This window comes from Epinephelus lanceolatus, chromosome 5, assembly GCF_041903045.1.
Source record: "Epinephelus lanceolatus isolate andai-2023 chromosome 5, ASM4190304v1, whole genome shotgun sequence".
Classification (NCBI taxonomy): Eukaryota; Metazoa; Chordata; class Actinopteri; order Perciformes; family Serranidae; genus Epinephelus; species Epinephelus lanceolatus.
In genome coordinates, this window is record NC_135738.1 from 43,494,901 (window position 1) to 43,508,416 (window position 13,516).

Below are 13,516 nucleotides of genomic sequence, written 5' to 3' on the forward strand. Positions count from 1 at the left end.
TATTTTCGAACTAGAGTTGCCACCCGTCCCATTTTTCCCAGAATTGTTCTCTTTTTTCATCAGCTGTCCCGGGAAAAAAAAAATCTCTCCCGGGACACAATTTGTCCCGTTTTTTGGGGAAAATGCAGCAGCAGCAGGCCAAGGAGTCTATCCAGAATCAGTGCAATCAGTGCAACAGGCCCCGAACGACGCATAGTGCGTCCAAATTCACACCTGTTCTTCTCTATGGTTTTTCTCCGCGACCGTGCGTCATAGCGAGAAGCCACACATATCACGTGAAACAGCGGAATCGTAGCTTTCAGAATGTTTTCACAGCGAAAAAAAATGATAAAGTTACACTAAAATTATGTATAACAGAGCTTTCATACAGCTCTGCACACACATTACTCTTGGATGGATTACTCGCGAATGCAGGGTTGCACAGAAATGCCACGCATATCACATGAAAGCGCAGTAGCAGAGCTTTCCAATGATACCACACACATCATTGTGCTGTCATCCCGTCACGCTATAAATACAGATCAATTGTCTACCAAATAAAATCCTGACGAATTTCTTTACAATCCATTATACAGATCTTGTTATCAGTCACTTCATATAGTGAGGAATGTCGTATCTTACCACGTCTTAGGCTTGTGTGTGTTTCTCCATGTCTATCCACATTTGTAGTCCAGCTTTCAAGATGCAAATATCTCCATATTGTCCAGTTGACACTCCATCAAACTTTGTATGACAAGACCAGTGTACTTCACCTTTGCGCACACAGACAACTGTAGCCTAATTATGCATGCATGACAGGGCCATAGTCATCATATACATTGAGGGGGACACGTGCCCCCCTCCCCCATGCCCAATTTTTTTTTTTACTGCAACAAAGTGGCAATTATTAACTTGGAGGACATCATTGCACTTGGTTGACTATTTTTCTATTATCTTAGATGTAAATATTGCATGTTTCCTTCAGATAAAACACATTTTTGACTTGTGAATGAGTCAGTGGAATTTCTTGCAATAATGAAAAAATACTGGCAATCATGTCCGCCTGGCACAAACCACATGTTTTGGACAGCTGTGAATGTCAGAATGTCCCAGCATCATGGTTCTTATATTGCCAGATTCCAGAGAGTCTCCCCTCTTCATATATGGCAGAATATGTCAACTTCCAACTTGCTATGGTGAGATACATGTAAAAATGTAAGAATTTAGTAACACGGATTTGTTTTTTTCATTGATATAAAAATTAATATAAAATACAGGCACATAGAAGGACATGAAATGATGGCAAATCTGGTCTCCTATGTCCGAATTTCATGTTCATTGGTCAGTCTGAACTGGTAATAATGGCCGAGCCCTCCGCCTCAAACATTTGGTTGAGTGTCCCTTTTTTTCACAAATCCAAGGTGGCAACCCTATTTCGAACCAAAATGGCGGAGAGCGGAACGAAATGTTCACCTGAAGACGACCAGGATCCCACATTACCTCTAAAGAAACAACGGTCGTTGGCGAAGAAGTTGTCGGATAAAGAAAGGACAGAACCCGGATAAACATTGGCCTTGCATTTCCAAGGTGGAGAGCACTGCGAGAGCTAAAGGGGCTACAATTTGACTCGGAGCTAGCTCTTCTTCTCCTGGACAGGTAGGCTAAGTAACAACATAAAGTCAAATGTCTGTTTTAATTAGTGTTACAGTAAATTTAATTGAATTGACATAGCCACGTCACTATGTCGATTCAATTAAATTTAATGTTACAATAGTAGCATGGGTTAATATCTAGAGCTTGAGTTATTAGTGGCTCGGTCCCAGCAATGGGTCAGGCATTACGGTTGTGTTAGGTGAGTAGCCCGGCAGCCCAGCTAACATTTGCAATTAGCATTGTAAAATGTAGCCAGGCTAAAACATCGCTCTCACTCACGGAGAAGAGTAGGAACATTAGTGTTAGCTCCTGGTGTTAGCACTAGCCAGGATCCGGTGATGGCTCTAGCCGAGTCGGCTGCCACCGGCTACTGGAGTAACTTACAGCTATGGAGCGCTTCTACCAGCTCTTCTAGTCACTGAGCCTCGCCTCCATCTCATCAAACATATAACATTTATTACAGGGACCATCATCATGGAGAGCAGAGGTAGAGGAAGGTGTGGCTCATGACACACTTTGTTTTGGTCTACAGGCAGTGCACAACAGCAAACCTAGCGGTGAAACAATTTCGCTTTTTGCCCCTTTAAGCTTTGGGAGCTGGTCAAATTCTTCAATAGTAGTGAGATTCAGAGTTGTTTGGAAACTGCTGTCCTCCACCTGCGCCTCACTCACCCCAGGAAGACTAGTTGGTTACTACGGTACCAGCTAATGGGGATCCTTAATAAACTAAACTAAACCTGTGTATGTGATTGTGAGAATGAGGAAGAAATAAAGTTGCACAAAACCCCAATCTTTAAAAATGTAAAAGATTGGTTTATTTTTTTATTGAGAGCCAAACACTCACCTATTGCCCAAGATATTGTGCTGCCAGCTACTGCGTCCACTGCGTCTTTTCTCTTCCCAAACCTCCGGACTCAAGTCCCGACCAAAAATCCTCCTTAACAGCCCCAGCGGCTGCCAATTTGGGTTGATGACCCCAAAACCCCACGCCCCCCTCACGTGTGTGCTTCACTAGGTCCCTACCACCTGACCCATAGATGCCCAAGAAGACTGAATCCTAACATCATACATACATTTATATTCATATACAAAGTTCTAAACAAGTAATATTCATACTGGTTTAAATAAACAATTTGATTGTATTTCCGGTCTTTACTGATCAACAGTTTTGTGTAAAAGAAATATATACACATATATACATACACACATATATATATATACATATATATATATATATATATATATATATATATATATATATATATATATACATATACACACACACACACACACACATATATATATATATATATATATATATATATATATATATATATATACATATACATATAGACGCCTGTCCCAAATACAGGCCTGTTGATTTCAGTAATTTAAGTAAGCAAACATTTGGCTATAAATAATTTTTATAATCTATTCAGATCAGCTCACAAACGGTGATGACTGTCCAACAGCAAGTGATGCCTGTACACACACAGGTGCATGTCCAAGTGCAACTTCTAAGGGTAAGAACATTGATAATGCTGTCAGTGCATTGAACATATTTTGTGGATGGGTTTATTTGATTTGTTGTGTGTCTGTCAGCCTTGACACATGCACAGTGCACACACCTTCATTTTCACATTTTCACACATTATCTCTGCCCTGCACACAATAACTCTCTCTCTCTCTCTCAAACTCACACACACACACACACACACACACACACACACACACACAGGTCCTACTACCTGAGCACACAGTAACACCTGCCAGCCCAGTACTCCCACTACAATCCTCCCTTCTTTAAAATACTTTACTCCATCTATTGGTCCTATAGGTCTTAGAATAAGTAGATCTATAAGGAAGAGAATGAGGTGACAAATAGTATTTTTTTAATCAAATATTTCCTTTGCTGCATTTTTAAATATAATATTTTATTCTATGACTTGGCTAAATACTTGATGGTCACTACTTACAGAGAAAGGTGCATCCATATTGTGCATCTAGTATGCCCCACTAATCGACAGTTTAAATTCAGTATTCAATCAATAGTAAATATCAATCCATTGCTTTCCATCTTGGATTAGTCCAGAGCATGTAACTAAACCTTGAATGAGAGACTAGATAATCATTGTCTTGTTAAAAATCATGTGTGCCTATGGGGAGCACCTTCACTCCATATATTGTCTGGACTGGTACAAGTTTTACGTCATTGCTTGCGCTTAATGAACATAGTACATGACGTGGTTATCTTTTCTGAGCAGTTTATAAATACTGTTGCCCATTATCCTTTTTTTCAATCGTAATAAATAGTTGTATTTCACTCATAACTTTTGTCGGTCACAAAGTCACAGAACATATCCCTGGCAAACAAGCAAGACACAGACAGACCAAGAGATTCAAAGCCAAGCTAGGTTAGCAAGAGAGACAGACTAGAGAGAGATGCACTGGAGGCCAGCACATAACTTAACGTTACTGTTATTAGCTGACATTGAGGAGAGGAAAGAACACAGTTCACCTGCTGTTCCTGCTAGTCACTCTGATTGTGGTTTTTTTTCTCTCTCTCCCTGTCTTTTGTGATCTTCAGGACAGTTCAACTTACTTCTCTTGGACTGTGTAAAAACTAAGGCTGTCAAACGATTTAAACAATGAATTTATTTGCTTACATGCTCTGTGATAAATGCATACATCAATTTTTGCTGTTAAAGTATTTAAGGAATTTCAATTAAAATTAATTTTGGCAGATGTCTTCTAGTAAGGCTGCTAGATTTTGGACATAATTGTCCCCCTGTCCTCTACCACCAGTCTGCAGTCCATTGCAATCCATTTTGCAAAGGAGTTAGTTAGTCAGTCACACGTAGACATACGTGTAGCTTGTAGCTTGTAGCTTGACGAGGCTAGTGCTAGCATCAGAGTCTGTGCCAAATCGGACCGATGGATTTGCTGCTAAATGCTTTGCATTGAGGTGATATTTCAGGCTTGAAGTACTCCGATGATCCGAAAATTCCTTACTGTAGAAATTGCAGAGAACGGGACTCTTAGCAACAGCTCTATCTGGGCGGTTTTTGTAGTGTTGTCTCATCTGCCTCATCATGTGACAAAGCCACTGTGGCATCCAATGACACACTGGGTCAAAGGGCACTGCATAACGTGATTAATCAGGTTTAGCTTTTTTTAAAGCATTATTTTTTCTGTGAATAATTAATGGAAATGAACACATTATTTTGACAGCTAAAAACTGACACCCGCTTTGACATAAAGGGGAGGTGTGGCCCTATGCAATTTGCATTGTGAACTTAGGCTAGCTATGTCCCTCTGATTTGAGTCTTTATGCTAAGGTAGGCTAAATATGTCTTGATTTCACTTCTATATTAAACAAAAAGACATGAGAGTGCTGTCAATCATCACAACTCACTCTTAAAAAAGAGAGCAAAGAAGCATATTTTGCAAAATGTTGAACTATTTCTTTGTGGAGTAGCTACAGCAGACTTCCTGCTCCCTACCAACCTATTGAGAATGTGACTAACCACATCTGATGAGTACTAGCCTTAAGCTGTAAGGCTGGAAAAAACCCTTACTCCTGTACATGACTTAAGGCTAAGCTATTACCTTATAATGCCTCTTTAATATGCCTGTGCTGTGGTCCCATTGTCTGTCTGTTACCTCTGTCGACAGATTCTTTCTGCAATAGGTTCCACACAGGAGCAAAGAAAATGTAGGGATATTCACTCTTACAGAAGTGACGGCTCCCATTGAGGTGTGTGCATGTTGATGTAATGTTTCAAGATATTCCATGTCCACAGATGCCTAAAATCTGTCAAGAAGATGTCCTTGGAAATTGTGTTTTCCAGTCACAGTGGATTCCAGTTCTGATGTGAAGTGTGAAGAATGTGGATGTGCAGAGATTTGTGCTTGTCTGGTACACAGAGAAAACCTAAGTCTATAATTAAGAAACCACTGTAGGGGAACAAGTTTATTCTTTTGTTCCGTTTGTTTAACGGACATAGATAAGGGAGATGAAACTTTGAAAAATGTCATCATAAATTAAATACATCATCCTTTGTCTTCCTGATATGAGACCTCTGGATTGGTTGTTCACCTAGAGGAGATCTCTGTTAGTGCAGTTTGCACAGCTGAATCATATACAACTTCGGTTTCCTCCTTTGGCGCTTAATTAAAGCTGAAAGGGTTGAATGACTTAAACTGCCCCTTTAAATCACATTCCAAGCCATAACAGGCCAATTTCATACACATAAACCACTGCGGCTCTGCACAATCTACTGTTTGTCAGGTGGAGGAAATAGAGGCCATGGCAGATTCTAACAGCAGGCAGCCAGATGGGCAGGTAGGCAGACGGATTAACATCAGGAGGGTCTGACCTTAACAGCAGGCATTCCAGATGAAAAGATGGAGAGATGGACGGTCTCCTCACATTGATCTAAGTCTTAGAAAGACAAGAATATCTTTAGGGGAAAAAAGACAGCACCATCTGCGAAGATGATTGAGAAGATGACTTAGCCATCTTTCTTTTTCATGAACACGTTCCACTGTTCCACCATTTCAACCCACTGACAGGAGGAATTTAACTAAACTCTGGGTTTGTACAGAGACAGTAGCGTAATGCTCATTTTCCAATTATTCTTGGGTGCTAATATGAGAGACTGTGGGACTAAAAGTTCTGATTAAAAACTGACCCCTAGTAATTGTGGAAGAAATATAGTCCCAAAATCAGCTGGAAAGCTTGTCATCTATTCATAAATGAAAAACTACACTCAATTAATTTCAGCCATGTGGCCGATACCAGGGTATTAAAATAAGACTCGGATTCAGCTGTGAATAGGAGTGTAACAATAAAATGACCTGGATCAGTGACTCAGGGATTAATGGTATAATATTATTGATGCTAACTGAAAACATTGATACATTCCGTCATCTTTAAAATACACCTGTATTTTAAAATCCCCATGACATGACTGTGTCAACATTTCCATCCAAGTGTACCTCCTGCCTAAACACTCAAACAGTGCTAGCAGCCTAGCGACAGGTGGACAACATTCTGTTACATTGTGTTGGTTCTCTGAATGAGGAGATTATCCCTATAAATGAATAATCTTTAAGACACACCACTTTACGTGGCCGCAATGTGCCAGGCTATAAAAGCCCCACCTTGCGCATATCCCCCTACCCCAGATTAGATGACTTTAGCTTCAACTTGACAAAATCAAAAACACTTACAACTCCATTTTTACTTTAGCATCAATGACATGTTGTTTCACTTGGACTTGAATATTTTTGACTCAAACAGACTTAACCTTCCTCCAAGTCCAAAGATGAAAAAGTATGTTATTTAAAAGTGTGCCACAAATCAATTAATTTCTCTTTATTTCCTAAATCAGCTAACATTATTTTATTTATTTATTTTTTTTAATTTCTTTTAGACATAAAAACATGCAACACAATACAATTTCATTTTAAAAGAAGAATACTCTTAGAAAAAATGTAGGTAAAGAAAGTTATAGACATTTTTTTGGACAGAACGGAAACATACAAAAATTCATTCTGTTGTGGTACAATACAACGTAATCATGATTATGATTAAGTTCAGTCGCACTTGTTTTAATAAACTTGTTTTGATGCATTAATGATTTTTTGTCAATTTAATATATTATTACTCTTGTTAAAATGGCAGTGCATTAGATGAAGCACATGGTGTGCCTTGTTTAGGACTTGCCTGTCTTGACTTGGGATTTGAGACCTACTTGTGACTCACAAACAATGACTTGGTCCCACCTCTGCTGAAAATATGTATTTGTGACTTGTGTGAGCCAGTGGTTCCCAACTGATGAGTTGCAGTCCAAAAGTGGATCCATTCTGAATGGATGGCAAGTAACTTGCAGACATGACAAGTTTATAAAAAAAACAACAACTTTATATTAGAGTACAGTAAATTTCCGCTACAGAGATATTAATTTGAAGGGCTGTTTCCTGCCGTAGAGTGTGTGACTAACAGATAGCTAGCTACTTGACATAGAGAGAGCAAACTAGCTTGATGACATGGCCAAACTCAAACTCATAATGCTGAATATATTAAACTGCGTGGACTTTGAACTAATGACAAAGGAGAAATCTGGACCCTGTGGCTGGACCAGATGGGAACCACTGGTGTAAACTATTTTGTTGAGTTACTGTGCAGCAAAATGGTCTGACTAATTTAAATTGGTCTTTTACTGTGGAAAATTAACAACAGAAGGAGCAAAGCAGTAATGCTCTGTTGTGGACAGTATTAAAAATAATAGTGTTGACATCCTGGATCATGCTGGTTCAGAGCACAGATCACTTGATTCCAGCTATCAGGTTTACTATACAACACAATAAGTTAGCCGTTAGCTGCCTTCCCCAGCTGGCTAGCTAGCACAACAGTTAGCATAGTTTTCAAGGGTGAATATTCGCCAGTTGCTAAATACTCCGAAAAACACTCCAGGAGCTGTATTTGCATGTGTAACGCGACACAAAAATTTGGTTTGCGTTCACTGTAAACACACAATAAGAAGCAGGGAGAAGGTCTTTTATGAAGTTCAGAGTTTCCTAAGCAGAGAAGAAAGTGGTGGAAAGACAAACGGGTAAGACAAATATTTTCCAAATGCTGTTTGACAGTGACTTAAACGCTACAGATTAGATCATGCAGATAATGGTGGTCAATCTCATTAGAGATGTGCTCACATATCCCACTCAATGCAATAATGCTAGCGCCAGAAATGAAGGTGATCACAAGGTATAAGATATCTGGAAACTGGAAAAATGCATCAGTGTAGCTGTGATGACTTGGATCTGTCTCAACCTTCCATCAGCAGAGTGATCACACCAAATATAACAGCCCCTTCACAGTCTCACATTGCCACTACGTGTTCACAACTTTAAGGCTCACAAAAGGACAACCAATCACATATGTTTAAAGAATACATCATCCCTAGCAGTGGGGTCAACTCCATGTCCTCACTAGGGTAAAAATTTCTGTCCCTTCCTTGCTCAGAGTCGCTCTGAGAATTTTCCTAAATCACTCCTAAGCTTGGACTCCTTGCTAGACATTTTTTAGGCTAAGAGCTTTCTGAGAGCATTCTCAGATTGTTTGTGAATACAGCCCCAGGGTCTTTAACTAGTGAAGAAGGTCAAAAATTTAGCAGCTAGTCGGCAGCTGCTAAATGTTTAATTTTGTCTGCCGTGGCTAAGCACAGAGTGAAGAGAGTGGAATTCGATGATAATGATGAAGTGCTAAAACAGACTACAAAGCTTTGTAGAGGTGGGCTCTCTGCAACACCTTTCAAATTTCATACAGTCATTTGATCTATTGATAGTATAGAAACAGTTATTGGTGCACCTTTAACTTACGGTTCAGGAACCTCATACAGTAAAGACTTTTAAAGTGACTTTATGTGTTGAATCGTTTTCACATCTATTAGGGAGACTGGGTGAAATAGTGCAGTGAAGCCCTGCAGAGCTGGAAATTTGACGAGGTGAAATCCAAGTTAAGCCACAAAACTCAAAGATCCAGTTAAAGGGCGTCATGGTGGCTCAGTTGGCTCAGGCAAGCATCTGACTGTGACATCCTGCGTACAAATCAATGTCTCTCTATCTGTCTTTGACCTTTCCTGTCCTCGTCCAGTAGTTAAGCAAACTTTGACCTTGAATAAAAAGATTGTAGCAGTAAATAGTATTGTATTTTTTTTTACTTTATGCTTATGTGTTGTTACATTTAAAACTAGAATTACTATCTCACAGTTGTATGACTCTGTGAAGCACTCAAGTTTCTCTCACAGCTTACATCCATGTCCGTTAAAACATGGAGCTTCACAAACATCTTCCCCCAGCAGCACAGAAGATCACAGTTTCAAGGTTGCCACCCAAGATAAATTTTCATCAATCCAGCATCCGACCAAATGTCTCCCCTTCTGTTCCTGAGATATGACGTTGAGTAATGGCCAGAAAAGTGCTTTTGCAGAACCTTTTGATGTCACTGTGAAGTTCACCTTTGACATTTGAAGATAAAATGTCATCACTTTGTCAATTCATCCTATGAGACATTAGTGAGAAATGTTGTAATAATTAGTGTATGAATTCTTGAGTTATGGCCAAAAGCATATTCTCACAATGACCTTTGACTTATGACCACCAAATTCTAATTAGTTCATACTTTGTGCTAAATTTAAGGGAAACTACCCCAAGGCCTTCTTGCATTATTGCATTCATGAGAATAAGACTTATGCAAGGTCCCACTGCTTTAGCCACTAAATTGTAATCAGTTCATCTGTGACTCAAAGTGGATGTTTGTGCCCAGTTTGAAGAAATTTCCTCAAGGTGTTCTAGAGGTATTGCATTCATGAGAATGAGATGGATTCAAGGTTGCAGTGACTTTGACCTTTGACCATCAAAGTCTTATTGGTTCATCGCTAAGTCTGGGTGAATATTTGAGGCAAATTTAAATAAATTGCCTCACAGCATTGTTAAGATGTTGCATTCACAAGAATGAGACAGACGAGGCCACAGTAACCTTGACCTTTGACCACAACAATCTACTCAGTTCATCATAAAGTCCAAGTTGACATTTGTGTAAAATTTGAAGAAATTCCCTCAAGGTGTTTTTGAGATATTGCGTTCATGAGAATGGGATGGACAAAACAACTGCAAAACATCATGCCTCTGGCACACAGCTATCCCCAGCGCAGAAGCATAACAAAGCTGTGTGGGAGTGTAATATTTTGAAAAATATGAAGTACAAAAGGTTTGCCTGATGTGATCGAAATTCGTTTTAGCGATTCACTTTAGGCAAACACAAAACATGAATCCTGACATCACAAAAGCCCCCTCCCCCCAAAATGTGTCAGCCTTGAAAGTTTTTAGGATATTTCTTTTACTGTGACCCAAGCTACAACATAAGGCACAGAATGCAAGTTTTTCAAATGATTGCTTCAAAGAGGATTAAAGAAAATGTGTAATGTTTATCCAGTCTATTAAGGCGGTGAGAAAACAAAGAAGAGGCAGCAGATCGGAGCACAAGTGTTTCCTCAAGGCTTGAAACCAAACATTAGAGCAACAGCAGTTCATTACTGAGCTGAAGCTATGCAGTTTCTTAACCTGGAATAAAATACATTGCACAGCGGAGACACAGAGATCTGGGACTAATACAGCTTTTGTGCTCAAAACACACACACGCGCGCACTCACATTACTGTGCATCAACGTTCAAACGCATGCATTACAGAGGCGAAAAGACACCCTGCTGTACACATTTCATAGGCAGCCAGGGGGAAGAAGTGAGAGTGTGTGTGCTCTTCTCGGCTGAGCAGGCAGGATTTTCCCCCCTGAAGACGCAAAACACTGATAGACTCCTTTGTCCTGTTGCTGCCTCAAACACACACCCACATAACTGCATGCATACATAACCGCGCTGCAGGTGAGTGCTCACATGCTTCACGTGAGCAATCATTCACACATATATAGATACACTGACCTCTTTTGCACACTCCCCAAGGAGTCTGAGACATTAATATGGACAAAAGGAGGGAAAACAACTGTTTACTCAGATTTGAAAGGGTGAGAGAAAGTGCGTGTGTGTGTGTGTGTCTGTGTTTGTGCAAGACAGGGAGAGAGAGGGGGTTTATTGTTCTGTAATCTGCTCTTGGGATCCTTGGGGAAGTGGAATTGCAACACCTGATTATCTCCGAGCCCAAGCATCAACAAGAAAGGTAATTCTCCAGAGACAGATTGAAACTCTTTCTCCCCTCATCTCTTTCTTTCAATTTCTCCATTCTCCCTTTTTTCTCTTTATCTGCTTTCTCTATCACTCTGCACACACATGCACTCGTTCTCCCTGTCCTCCACACACACACACTTCCACTCCTGTCTACACTGCCTCATTTCTTCCCATACCCCTGTCTCGGTTTATCCTCCCACTGTCCCTCGTGTCTTTCCCTTTTCTACTTCTTCTTCCTCTTCTCTTTCATCATTCTATTTAAAAGGCCCGGTGGTTTTAAAGATGATTGCTGCTGAGAATTTTCCATCACTGAAATAATTGTGCAATCTCTGCTGCGATTTCATTCCTTCAGACTGCTGCGGGTTGCTATCACAGGAAAGAGGCAGAATCACTCGCAACAGGTAAAAAGGATCTTGGAAAAAGTGTTTTCATGCTTAGTGCATATGTGAAATACCACATTTTAAAGTAGCCGATCAACGCCAAGCACGCAAACCTATTCAGTGTTGTGCTCCGACCTATTCTGTGCCATTCACCTTGAAGAGAATTAAATTTCACTTCACCTCGTATTCACTTTTCCACTTATGCGAGGCCCCAACTCGTACCTTGAGAAGTTGCAGCGATTCCAAATCCATGTGTGTGGAGAGATTGCATTGTATTCCTTCAAGTGATTGACAGCTAGTAAGGCTGAAATAGGCGAAGCAGCACCAAGCAGTGTTGCTGCTGCATAAAAGCCTTTACATAGCTGCACCTCGCTTCATTTCAGTCCTACTAGGCATTCAACCATCCCCACTCTTTAAAGGTCCAGTGTGAAAGCTTTAGGGGGATTTAGTGGCATATAGTAGTAAGGATTGCAGATCGTAACCAGCTGAAACTACTTCAGGTTAAAATTCCTTCCACATTCATTGTTCAGGAGGTTTTTGCCAGGAGCCGAATTATCCACAGAGGTCTCATCCTCTGCCATAAAAGAAATAGACGAGATGATTAAACTGGTAGAAACACTTGATAAAGAAATTTCACCTTAGAAATCAGTGATTCTACAAAGCCGTTTGGCATGTCGGAGAAAGGCGGCTCGCCCATTATAGCTAATGTGTGCTCACATTTATGATCTGATAACTTAAGATCCAGACATTCAGAAGGTTTTTTTACAGGAGCCAAATTATTCATAGATGTCTCTTCTTCTCTAAAACAAACTGACCAGATGATCAAACCACTAAAAACACTGAATAAAGTTGTTTCACGCCACAAATCAGTGTTTCTCCCACGCTGTTTGGCATGTTGGAGATGGGCTGCTCACCCAGCATTTGCTAATGTGTGTGTTCACATTTTTTATCTGATGACTTAATTTCCAGACGCTCAGGAGGAGCCAAATTATCGGAAGAGGTCTCTTCCTCTCCAAAACAAACAGACCCAGTGATTTAAACTGGTGAAAACACTGAATACAGCAGTTTCCCATTACAAATCAGTGTTTTTCTGACCCTGCTTGTCGCACATGGCCTCTAACCACAGTGGCTGAAGCAAAAACGTGAATGGCCCTATCTGGAGACAGTGTTTGGTTTCCCATTCTTGGCTACTGTAGAAACATGGCAGTGCAACATGGCAATCTCCATAAACGAGGACCCGCTTTCTTTGTACAAAAGTCTCGTTCTAAGGTAACGGAAACAATTGTTATTTTCAGGTGATGATACACTAAAGAAAACAGAGGCAGAATAAAATTAGATCAAACGGTAAAACCATGTGAAAGAAGTGAACTTTCAAGTTATTTTAAGGTACGCTGTCACCATGTTTCCTTCCCTAAACCTGACCTATATAACTTTACTTGCATAAATCCCAACTACATGTAACTTATCGTAAAATATGTAACTTTACATGATAGTATGTAACATGATAACACCCAACCATGTCTCTTTTTCTTAACTTAAACTACCTAACTTATCTTGCCTAAACCCAACCTACATAACTGCTACGTTAAGTTTGTAACATGAAAACACCATTCGTGGGGTACTAATTTGTTAGAAATCATACAAACCATTGCGTGAGGATAGGTGTCATATTTCCATCATGTTTCCCATATTGTTTTGACCATTTGAAGTTTGACTACTGCTCTTTTAATTACACCATCTCACCGTGCTATCCTCTT

General features: G+C 40.0%; 1 protein-coding gene across 2 annotated transcripts in view; it reads right to left on the reverse strand.

Moving 5' to 3' along the window:
* galnt18a (UDP-N-acetyl-alpha-D-galactosamine:polypeptide N-acetylgalactosaminyltransferase 18a) overlaps nt 1-13,516 on the reverse strand; it is a 303,599-nt gene that overhangs the window by 255,834 nt on the left and 34,249 nt on the right. The window lies entirely within an intron of this gene.